The sequence below is a fragment of the Abramis brama genome, assembly GCF_963993115.1.
Source record: "Abramis brama genome assembly, chromosome: 12".
Taxonomy (NCBI): domain Eukaryota; kingdom Metazoa; phylum Chordata; class Actinopteri; order Cypriniformes; family Leuciscidae; genus Abramis; species Abramis brama.
In genome coordinates, this window is record NC_139974.1 from 40,807,007 (window position 1) to 40,818,114 (window position 11,108).

An 11,108-nucleotide genomic window follows, 5' to 3' on the forward strand; every position below is an offset into this window, starting at 1 on the left:
TTTTCTTATTCTTATTATTATTATTCCCGGGAGAGAAATTTTGGCCAGCTCCTGCGCCTAGGCCCTTTGAGACAGACACCATTCCAACTTTAAAACGTACGGTCAGTACCGGTGTCAGTTGCTCGCGAAGATGACATCACAAGTCCATGTTGTTCGTCCGCCATATTGGATTGAACAGAAAGCAAAATTAAATTTTCACAGGTCACAAATTTGGTCCGAACTTCACGAAACTGGACGTACATTATCTTTGGACCAAGCCTCACAAAAGTTACTAGAAGGATTTTTGATTTTCGGAAGCGTTTGCCCGTCACAGCCAAACGAAATCGTAGCCAAACATAGTCGCCAAACAGGAAGTCGTCCATATCTCAGGAACTCTGTCACGTATCGAAACCAAACTTTGTACATGAACTCGGGACTCCAATGTGAGGATGCACAAGATCTGATTTTTTTTTTAATTTCAGGCTAATTGACAAACCCATTTACCTATGTCTATGCAAAAGAGTTTCACCTCACACTTTTAATGTTAATGCATTTAGACAGTAGGTGGCACTTTTGTATTACATTTCACAGAGCTGCCAAGTCAGTGTATACTGCATTCGTTTTTACTAGGTTTGTCTTAATAAATGCAGGGCCTGAATTTCGTTTTTTAAACTGGGAGGGAATTCCCCGCTTACACGGGTCACATGGGGGGGGATCTAAAGATTATGGGGGGGGGGGGTAACTTTTGATGCATCGGTCTAATTTAATTATCTTCATTTATTAATATCTATAGATTTGCATGCATGAATTGTGCATTTTCAGTTCTCAAAACAGTTAATAACAAAACAAAACAAAAACTTTATACAAAATACATCATGCTCTTCTTCGCTAACCGAACAGTTAATTGTCTGTGGCTGTGTTTGTGCGCGCGGGAAATATGCTGCGCATAACAATAGAAAACAAGGAGAAACGCACAGTAACATGCTCAAACAATCAACAACGTCGCTCTAGATGTATAAAAACAAGTGGAAAGCGCGGGCGCGCCACTGTCTCCTTTCCACAAGCGCTTGTTCTCCTGTGGCGTCTGTCGTTGCTATGCAACCATGAACTGCGCTCTCCATGATGACAAGGAAGTATCAGCAAAAGATTCATTGATTTCTATCCCTTGCATTAGCTTTACTACTAGATATATTTATGGAGATGAAAAAGAATAAGCTAGTACAGCTATAATAGTAAGTACAGCTATGATCAGCTGTTCGGCCGAACATTCAATGTTGTTAGGCTGCAAGCTGATTAGTTGGTTCGTTGTTCTATCACTCGCACACCATAAAGAGCAAATTGTTTAATGTTTCAATTGACATAATTCAAGCCCTGAAATGGCAGCAGGATGTGTAACTCTAGCATATGGCGCATGTGTCATATAAAGTTAGGCAAGGCCAAACAGCGTTATCCATGTTGTTGCGATTGCATCGCTAGAGTAAGCTAATAGTGAAACTGATAGCGTTCTTCATTTAATTACAATATGTGGACTGACGGTAGGCTATAAAAATCAGCGTTTCTGTGTAGGTGATGACCACCATCTTGACAGCAGCAATCAAAGCATCGCTAATTACGGTAGACCTTAATTTGAGAGTGTTGTGAATTCTGTCCCTTTAAATATTAAGTTGGTTGCATGTGTGATATTTTAAGTTGTGTTGTAAGCAAGTAACGTAACGTTCTCAGCACATACGGACTCAGCGTAATTGGCTATTCACTAAGCTACTCCAGTTGAGCGATCATATCGCGTGCACGCATTCATGTGCAGTGTTTGTGCAAGAGAAAGTTTATGACAAAGTGCTCCTTCTATGTATATTGTTAATAACAGATTGTCATACTGTATCCCAACTGCGCTAAGTTAGACCATGTTTGTGCTGTAGTTGATGTTTAGCGATCTTTCTTAGTGTAATTTGATCCTGCTTAACAAGCGGATTATCCCGCTAGCATCGCGGCTCTTATTGTTCATGTTTAGTTATTACCTTGAAGTGAATTTCTCCGTGGATAATATCTTTCACTGGTTGTCATTTATTACTGCCTGTATTAATGAGACAGTCCAATTTCTATAATCCACATTTTGGTGTTTTGTCAATTTATTATGCAGTTTGTATTACATACTCATAAATTTTTCCATGTATCAGTGCACTTTACAGAGATGTTTATATTTGAGTTTGCAATCTCTTAAGTTGTTGAATAATTTTAGACTGAATATTTATTTGTTATATTTATTTATTTCAGAAACTACAAGTACACTTATGTATATGGTCACTCTTGTGCAATAAACGACTAAACTCTGCAGAGTTCTGCAGCGGTCAATAATATAATCCACCAGTTCCCTTTCGAGGGAACTCGCGATGCGTCAACGACGCTTTGGGAACGCCTCCGCGTGATTACGTCTGAAGCACGTATGTCAACTAGTCCAATTGGAAGAATGAGCGTCACGGGCGGGTGACGTCATGATCAGGAAAGGATAAAAGCACATCCGGTGCAACCGGCGTTAGCTTTTCTGCCTCAGCAAAGCGCTATATGTCAAAACTGTCTGTATATTTACTGTTTGTTTGTCACTATATATATATATATATCACTATGGCGAAACAACTATTCAAGCAGTGTGTTCCTCCTTGCCCTCGTTTTCTTACGGGTGGGGATACACACAAGCTTTGTGTAGTTTGTTTGGGAGCGGAGCATGCTATGTCAGCCTTCGAGGGGGCTGACTGTCAGCATTGTGAGCTTCTCCCGCTCCGCATGCTCCGCTCCCGCCTGTCCATGTTTGACGAGAGTGGACAGGCTCACGAACCTCAGGGTGCTGGACCCGCCGCTGCCGAGGCAGCCCGGAGAAAGCAGACCTGGGGTTCGCAAATGGATCTCTCGGCGGGGTTGGAGACGGGCTCTGCCTTATCTCCTCCCTTACCCGGGGGATCCAGCGCTCTCTTGCCGGTGTCAGAAGCCCGCCCCGCGGTTACTTTTGCCCAGGAAGAGAGCCCCATGCTTCAGTGCTCTAGCTCCGAGGAGGTAGATGTGCTGAGCATGGCTAATGACACAAACACACGAGAAGAAAATACGCCATCTTCTTCTCCTGCACATGATGAGCTTGTGGAAGTGATAACACGAGCTGTTGAGAAATTACACATTGAATGGCCATCTGAGAAAAGAGACACTCGCCCTAAAAGCAAACTTGATGAGCGTTTTTTATTATCTAGTGTATCATCTCCCTCACGGGCACTTCCATTTTTTCCCGATCTGCATAATGAGTTAAGTAGATCGTGGAATAAGCCATATTCGTCACGTCTCTTCAGTCCTCAAGTGCACACATATTCTGATATAAGGGGACTGAAGGAATATGGTTACGGGTCGATGCCCCCGGCAGAACAGACGCTCGCGAGTTATCTTTCTCCCGCGTCAGCATCGTCCCTGAAATCACCCGTGTTGCCCACTAAACCGCTAAAAAATACATCTGCATTAGTGGGCAAAGCTTATACAGCAGTTGGTCAAGCTGGAGCCTGCCTGCACAGCATGGCAGTGCTTCAGGCTTATCAGGCGGATTTATTAGGGGATATTGACAAGAGTGAGGGGGTCAGTCCCGACGATATTCAAGAGCTTCGTCGGGCAACGGATCTTTCTCTCAGAGCTACGAAGGAGACCGCTCGTGCTATTGGGTGGTCTATGGCAGCCCTGGTAGCTACTGAGAGACATTTATGGCTTAATCTAGCTGAGATTAAAGACAAAGATTGTGCTTTCTTATTAGATGCACCTATCTCATCATCTGGTCTTTTTGGTGATGCTGTCAATATGGTTGTTGAACGTTTTCAAGAAACAAAAAAGCAATCTGAGGCATTTAAAAAATTCATCCCTCGTAAAGTCAAAGCCCCTGAGGATGCTGGGCGTGAGCTTCCTCAAACTAGCACTTCAAAATTTACTTGTGCACAGCAAAGAGAGAGTGTCGCGTCTCGAGCTCCCCCTTTAAAACCTTGGGGACCGAGCCGTCATTCTCAGCCGAAGTCTCCTAAGTCTAAGCCGGATCTGAGGACCGTTCTTATGGCTAAGAAGGCTTCGGCTCAAAAGAGGTCCTGACGCCCTCAGTGTCAGACCTTTGAGGACAGCCCCAGCCGGGGTGGAACGGTGTTCACCTCTTTTTACGGTGCCCGTTCCATTTCGGGGTCATCAGGGAGCCGTTCTGCCAACCTTGCCACCCTTGGTGCTTCAGGGCGCAGCGGTTTCCAGCGAGCTCCTGACCCAGCGTCAACTCGACGTTGCATCAGACTCGCGCCCTCTGAGGGGGGTTCAAAAACAGTCACTTCGGTTGTTTCCTGCCAGTATGCTTCAGGTCACCGAAGTGGCTGTTCCTTTAATACCAGAGGCCAGTCTCTCGAGACTGGTACCCTTAGTAGATTTTCTGACAGAGTGGATGAATCTGACGAATATATCTCCATGGGTCCTGCAAACAATAGAGAAGGGTTATCGAATCCAGTTTGGTTCTCCTCCGCCTCGTTTCAACGGGGTGTTACCCACGTTAGTTCACCCCGAGCAGGCTCTGGTAATGGAGCAAGAAGTGGAATCTCTTTTAGCGAAAGGAGCTATAGAGCAGGTGTACTCGCCCGACAGAGAATCGGGGTTTTACAGCCGATACTTCATTGTTCCGAAAAAGGTTGGGGGGTTGCGTCCCATTTTAGATCTTCGTCTGTTGAATCGTACAGTCATGAAACTCAAGTTCAAGATGCTCACACTCAAACAGATCGTGACTCAAATCAGATCCGAGGACTGGTTTGTCACGATAGATTTAAAGGACGCTTACTTCCATGTCTCCATCCTCCATCAACACAGGAAGTTCCTGAGGTTTTCTTTCGGGGGCAAAGAATACCAATATCGGGTGCTTCCATTTGGCCTGGCTCTATCACCCCGCACGTTCACGAAATGCGTAGACGCAGCTCTGGCCCCGCTCAGGCTGCAGGGCATACGCATTCTGAACTACATCGACGACTGGCTTATTCTGGCAGAATCAGAGCAGTTAGCGGTTCGGCATCGAGATGTCGTCCTCGCTCACATGAAGAAATTGGGGTTGAGACTCAATACCAAGAAGAGTGTGCTATCTCCACTACAGAGAACCACTTTCCTTGGTGTGGTATGGGATTCAGTCACGATGCGGGCCACATTATCGCCCGTTCGTGTAGCTGCTATCCTCGTAGCCACGAAAGAGTTGAGGCTAGGCCAGTCACGCACTGTGAGACAGTTCGAGAGACTGTTGGGTCTCTTGGCAGCAGCATCCAATGTGATCCCCTTTGGCCTGCTGTACATGAGACCTTTGCAGTGGTGGCTCAGGACCAGAGGGTTCTCCCCGAGGGGAAACCCACTTCGTATGATCAAGATCACGCGGCGGTGTCTCCGCGCCTTGGTTATATGGAGGAAACATTGGTTCCTGTCCCAGGGTCCGGTGTTGGGAGCTCTTTGCCATCGAGTTGCGATCTCGACAGATGCTTCCCTCACCGGCTGGGGAGCGGTAATGGAAGGCCGCTCAGCTCAGGGTCTGTGGAGGGGTCATCATCTTTTGTGGCACATAAATTGCCTGGAGATGATGGCTGTCTTCAATGCGTTGAAACATTTCCTTCCAGACCTGAGGGGCCATCATGTCCTTGTCCGCACAGACAACACATCGGTGGTCTCTTATATAAATCGTCAGGGGGGTCTGCGCTCGCGTCCACTCTGCAAACTGGCGCACCAGATCCTCCTGTGGTCTCTGGGCAAATTACGCTCTCTGAGGGCAGTGTATATACCAGGGGCTCAGAATATAGGAGCAGACTCCCTGTCGAGGCAGGGGCTGAGGCCAGGGGACTGGAGACTCCACCCCGAGGCGGTGGAGCTCATATGGGACTTCTACGGCCGAGCAGAAGTGGATCTTTTTGCGTCTCAGCATACGACGCATTGTCCACTTTGGTTTTCCCTCACTCAGCCAGCCCCCCTGGGGCTGGACGCTATGGTACAGACATGGCCGAGGCTACGTCTGTACGCATTTCCCCCTGTTGCTCTGCTCCCAGGAGTTCTGGAGAGAGTCCGCCAGGACGGAATAAGTCTACTGCTAGTAGCACCACGTTGGCCGAGCCGTTTTTGGTTTGCGGATCTAATTCATATCCTCAACGGCCCTCCCTTGGAGATCCCAATCAGGAGAGACCTTCTGACTCAGGCAGGGGGCACAATATTTCACCCCCGGCCAGAGATTTGGAAACTATGGGTTTGGCCTCTGAGGGGGCCCAACTTATAGAGAGTGGTCTCTCAACCGAGGTTGTTGAGACCATTCTTAGCTCCAGAGCTCCAGCTACGAGGAAATTATACGCACTTAAGTGGAGAGTTTTCACTTCTTGGTGTCACCAGCATCAGTGGGATCCAGTTAACTGTTCAGTAAACACAGTACTTGAATTTCTCCAAGATCGCTTTGCATCAGGTTTATGTCCATCTACCTTAAAAGTCTACGTGGCGGCCATTGCGGCTTTCCACGCCCCGGTGGGTGGTACGTCATTGGGTCGAGACCCCCTGGTCATCCGTTTCCTTCGTGGCACCTTGAGGCTTAGGCCTGCAACTCGCACTAGGGTTCCGGCCTGGGACTTGGCGATTGTTCTAGAGGGTCTTTCAGGGGCGCCCTTTGAGCCCCTAGAGTTAGTTTCAGAGAAATTTCTGACATTTAAGACTAGACATTTCTGACATTTAAATTTCTTCTAGCGATCTCGTCCCTAAAAAGAGTCGGAGACCTTCAGGCCCTTTCGGTTTCTCCCACCTGCCTTGAGTTTGCACCCGGGATGGTCAAGGCATTCTTATACCCGAAACAGGGATATGTCCCTAAGGTGCCAACCAATATTCCTAGGCCTATTGTGCTGCAGGCTTTCTGTCCTCCTCCTTTTACATCTTCGGACCAGGAAAAACTGAATCTTTTGTGTCCAGTGCGAGCACTCGACACTTATGTCCACAGGGCTGCCCCGTGGAGGAAATCTGATCAGTTATTTGTCTGCTTTGGGTCACCTAAGAAAGGTCTTCCAGCCTCTAAGCAAACAATTAGTAAGTGGATAGTTGAGGCTATTTCTCTTGCCTATGAGTCTTCTGGCCAGCCATGCCCTTTGGTGGTCAGAGCTCATTCTACTAGGGGTATGGCGGCTTCTAAAGCGTTATTATCTGGGGTTTCTCTTCAGGAGGTTTGTGATGCGGCAGGTTGGTCTTCTCCGCTCACATTCGTGAGGTTTTATAGCCTGGACCTGGCTGCTGCCCCAGGTTCTCAGGTGCTTGGTACTTAAGTTGCCGACAGTTTTAACACAGGCAATTGTAAGTCTGGCGTGTTGGGTATTCTCGTTCCCAAAGCGTCGTTGACGCATCGCGAGTTCCCTCGAAAGGGAACGTCTCAGGTTACGACTGTAACCCTAGTTCCCTGAGAAGGGAACGAGACGATGCATCGCCCGGCCATACTTCCTGCATTCCTGTAATCGACTTTGCTTCGGCTCTAGAAGCTAACGCCGGTTGCACCGGATGTGCTTTTATCCTTTCCTGGTCATGACGTCACCCGCCCGTGACGCTCATTCTTCCTATTGGACTAGTTGACATACGTGCTTCAGACGTAATCACGCGGAGGCGTTCCCAAAGCGTCGTTGACGCATCGTCTCGTTCCCTTCTCAGGGAACTAGGGTTACAGTCGTAACCTGAGACGTTTTCAGTGGGGCAATCCCCAACAGATAGTAAATTTGTTCCTAATCAAAGGGAACTCAACCACAGAACAGCTGGGTGAGTTTTGTATTGGCTTATTGGATACAGTAAATGAAGACTGTCAACTTCTTTTCAATAGGAAACTCCCACTCTCTGCTGTATATTCATAACCAATTATTTCGAAACCAACAACCAAGCCACAAACAATGCCATTGGCACTAGTGTACATTGCAGACATGTCTCTTAACGCACATAGGTTTTCACCTTTTTGCACAATCTTGAAAAAAGTACTATTGTTGAAATTCTCAGATCAAGCAAACTTCAACGCACCCTTATCCACACCTGCTAACGTTAGTGAACCGCACCCGAGCAAGCACACTTCGCAGTTCCTCCGGAAATGCATTCTAGTTGATTTTGTGCCTTTTTTACTCTTTATAACAGAAAATTAGAAGCTAATATTGGATGACTTGGTGGTTGTGTTGTTGATTCTGGGACAGAAGGTTGGAAATCCTCGTTCTCTCCATGGTTTTCTTTTTCCTTCTCTTTTTTTGTAAAATGTTCTTTTACAACTGTTCTCCTGCTCTAAAAATTCTTCTTTACTTTGTTAGCAGCTCCTCAACCCTAGATAGGTAGCTATGTAACACTATACCTAATACAACATAATACAAGCTGTAGTAATTTATTGATGTAGAAAGAAGAGAGATAACCATTTCAAGATAACCATAAACCATTTCAAACCTTTACTGAAGGTGCACAGAAACTTTTTAACTATTTTAAGGATAAAAGGTGCATAGGTAAATGAAAAAAAAAAAAAAAACCTGACCAAATGTGCAATATTAGTATTGCGCAGAAAAAAAAAACGTAGTTTGATATTTTGCTTGTAGGATCTCACTTCATTTAATCTGGCAATGAAATCAGAAAAGAACAATTATTAAGGCAACGTACACATTGTATAAATAGTACAAATGTCTACACACCATCTCTCTCTCCTTTTATTGCTCACCTGCAAACACCTCAACCTCACACAGTGTGAGATATTCGTTGCGCCCAGGTATAAAAATGTTCACATATCGGCCCTTAATAGGCTTGAACTGAAATGTTTTTGTCTCTCCAAGTGGGATGGACACAACAGTCACAGCCCTGTGAAGAAATAGAGGGGCGTTTTAAATCTGCATGCAGCATAGAAGGATTTATTCAAAGTAATTTTATCTTATTCAGTAATTTTCTAACCATTAGAGTAAGTATTAAGAGAGACAATACTTACAGCTCATTATTGTTGCCATTATTTTCCAGGCTGTTGCCGATACGGATCTGAGCTCCATTTATCCTCTCTGGAACAGCATCTCCACGATTAGTGATGCTAACCCTGGTTACCTTGTAGACTTCCCCCAAGTCAACTCTCCACCAGGGGTTCCTGTCCCCATTAGTGTGACTGCATGACCCATGACCCCAAATTGCATCCCTGTTGCCATCGACAGCCCTTTGAGCTTCTGCTCCCTCGAATGTGGAAGACTGGACAGCTGTGGCTCCAAGAGCAAGATTCCCTATATAACAAAATAATAAAGAACTTTTTTTTTTTACTTTAGTAAAAACTTTTTTTGCCTAAGTATAATCCCAATATAATGAGCAAAATAAAGCTAAACTATGTAATCCAAATGATTATGACACGGCTCTCTGGAATACTTGAATCTGATTGGTCAGTCGCCACATTCCCAGGTCTGATATTCCCAGATAATGACATCAACAGCAACGCTGGATAACACACAATGACCCGGGTTTCTAGAGCCGGCCTTTCTTTAATGTTTCTTATATCACACTGTGGACCCGCTCTCTCTCGTTTCATACAAACAACTGGTGCCAGTTGAGTCTCTGTTATAGTTATTGATTGTATTCAAATATTCAGATTGCATTGAAATATTTTTAGTATTAAGAGTACAGTAGTGTTTGTCTTATTTCCAGTATGATTGTTTGTTTTACACTGTAATGGATTCTAAGATAATAAACAGGCAAGAATTTAAAACTGTTTCATCAAGTCAATATGTCCATGTAATTATTTATTTAGTGTACATGACTGTACATTATCCCTTAAATGTTTGTCTTGATTGAACTTGTCCGTTTGTCTTACTAGAAATATTTTTCTTCATTGAAGCTTTGCATTTATTACAAATGTGCTAATATAATATTTCAACTCAAATTAATATTTTGTGTCCAAAATTATTTATGGTTAGTAGCCATGTAATAAGAGGGTCCTGATCACACTTTCAGGATTTACTTTGTGATAACTGTGTTGGTGTAAATTATCATCCCTTATTGGTTATCAAATGTTCAGTAAGAATCTGATATCTAAGAATATATTCAGAAAGAATATTATGTTATATTATGTGTTACTGACAACATTCAAAGTAATGAAGAACACTCACAACACCAGTGTACGTGGATGTGTCTGTTAATGAAATAATAACAGTTATACACACATTCACATTAATAAGAACATAATCAAATTCTATCACAGATTCTTCTCTCTCTGTCCCTTACCTGCAAACACCTCGACTTCACACAGAGTGAGATATTCACTGCGCCCAGGAATAAAAATGTTCACATATCGCCCCTTAATAGGCTTAAATCCTCAGTGCATCACAAGACCTCTCGAGCTGTCTTAAACAACTGAGAGAGTAAGAGTGATTTTTAGCTTTAAGAAATTTGATAACTTGCTTGTGGTTCCCTAATAATTTTGCGTGTATAGGACAAAAAGCTGCTGTCTTCTTGCCGGTACTGTACATCTCATTACTGTATACCAGCACGCACCGCCCGAAGGATTACACACTCAAAGTCCCAGTCTTTTTGTGCTGTTATGTAGTTTGTTGGTTTGTATAACTTGCACAAAAATTTACAAGTGTCACAAGGATATTATCTTTATCAAAAATTAAGACAATAAAAAATGAATGTGGTTTAATTGTAAAAAAAAATCTGGAGTGTTTACCTCAGCTGTTAGAAGCCAGACTGACTAGAAAGACATTTTATATTATATTGCTGGTAGGCCTACTTAAAATGTTTCTTTTGTTATTTTATTGATATCTTGTCTTTGTTGTTATTTTATTAATTTGTCTCAAAACACTGATTGATGACTTTAAACAATGCTTCATAAGAAGTTATTAATCACTTCATGCCATTGTTTCGATGTAGCCCTGTGTTTATAAAACGTATATAAATTTATATAAAATAAGCCATAGCAATATTTACATTGTTTTTGCTGATGTCCATAATAACCTTTATTTGCATTTATTAATTGGTCTGTTTTATTTTTGTAAGAAATTCATAGTTACATGGCACCAGATGTTGGTCTCCATGCCCATACCGGGCAATTTTTTTTGTAATCCTGATTTTCTCCAGTTTATGGTTAAACAGGGAGAGAGGGAAGA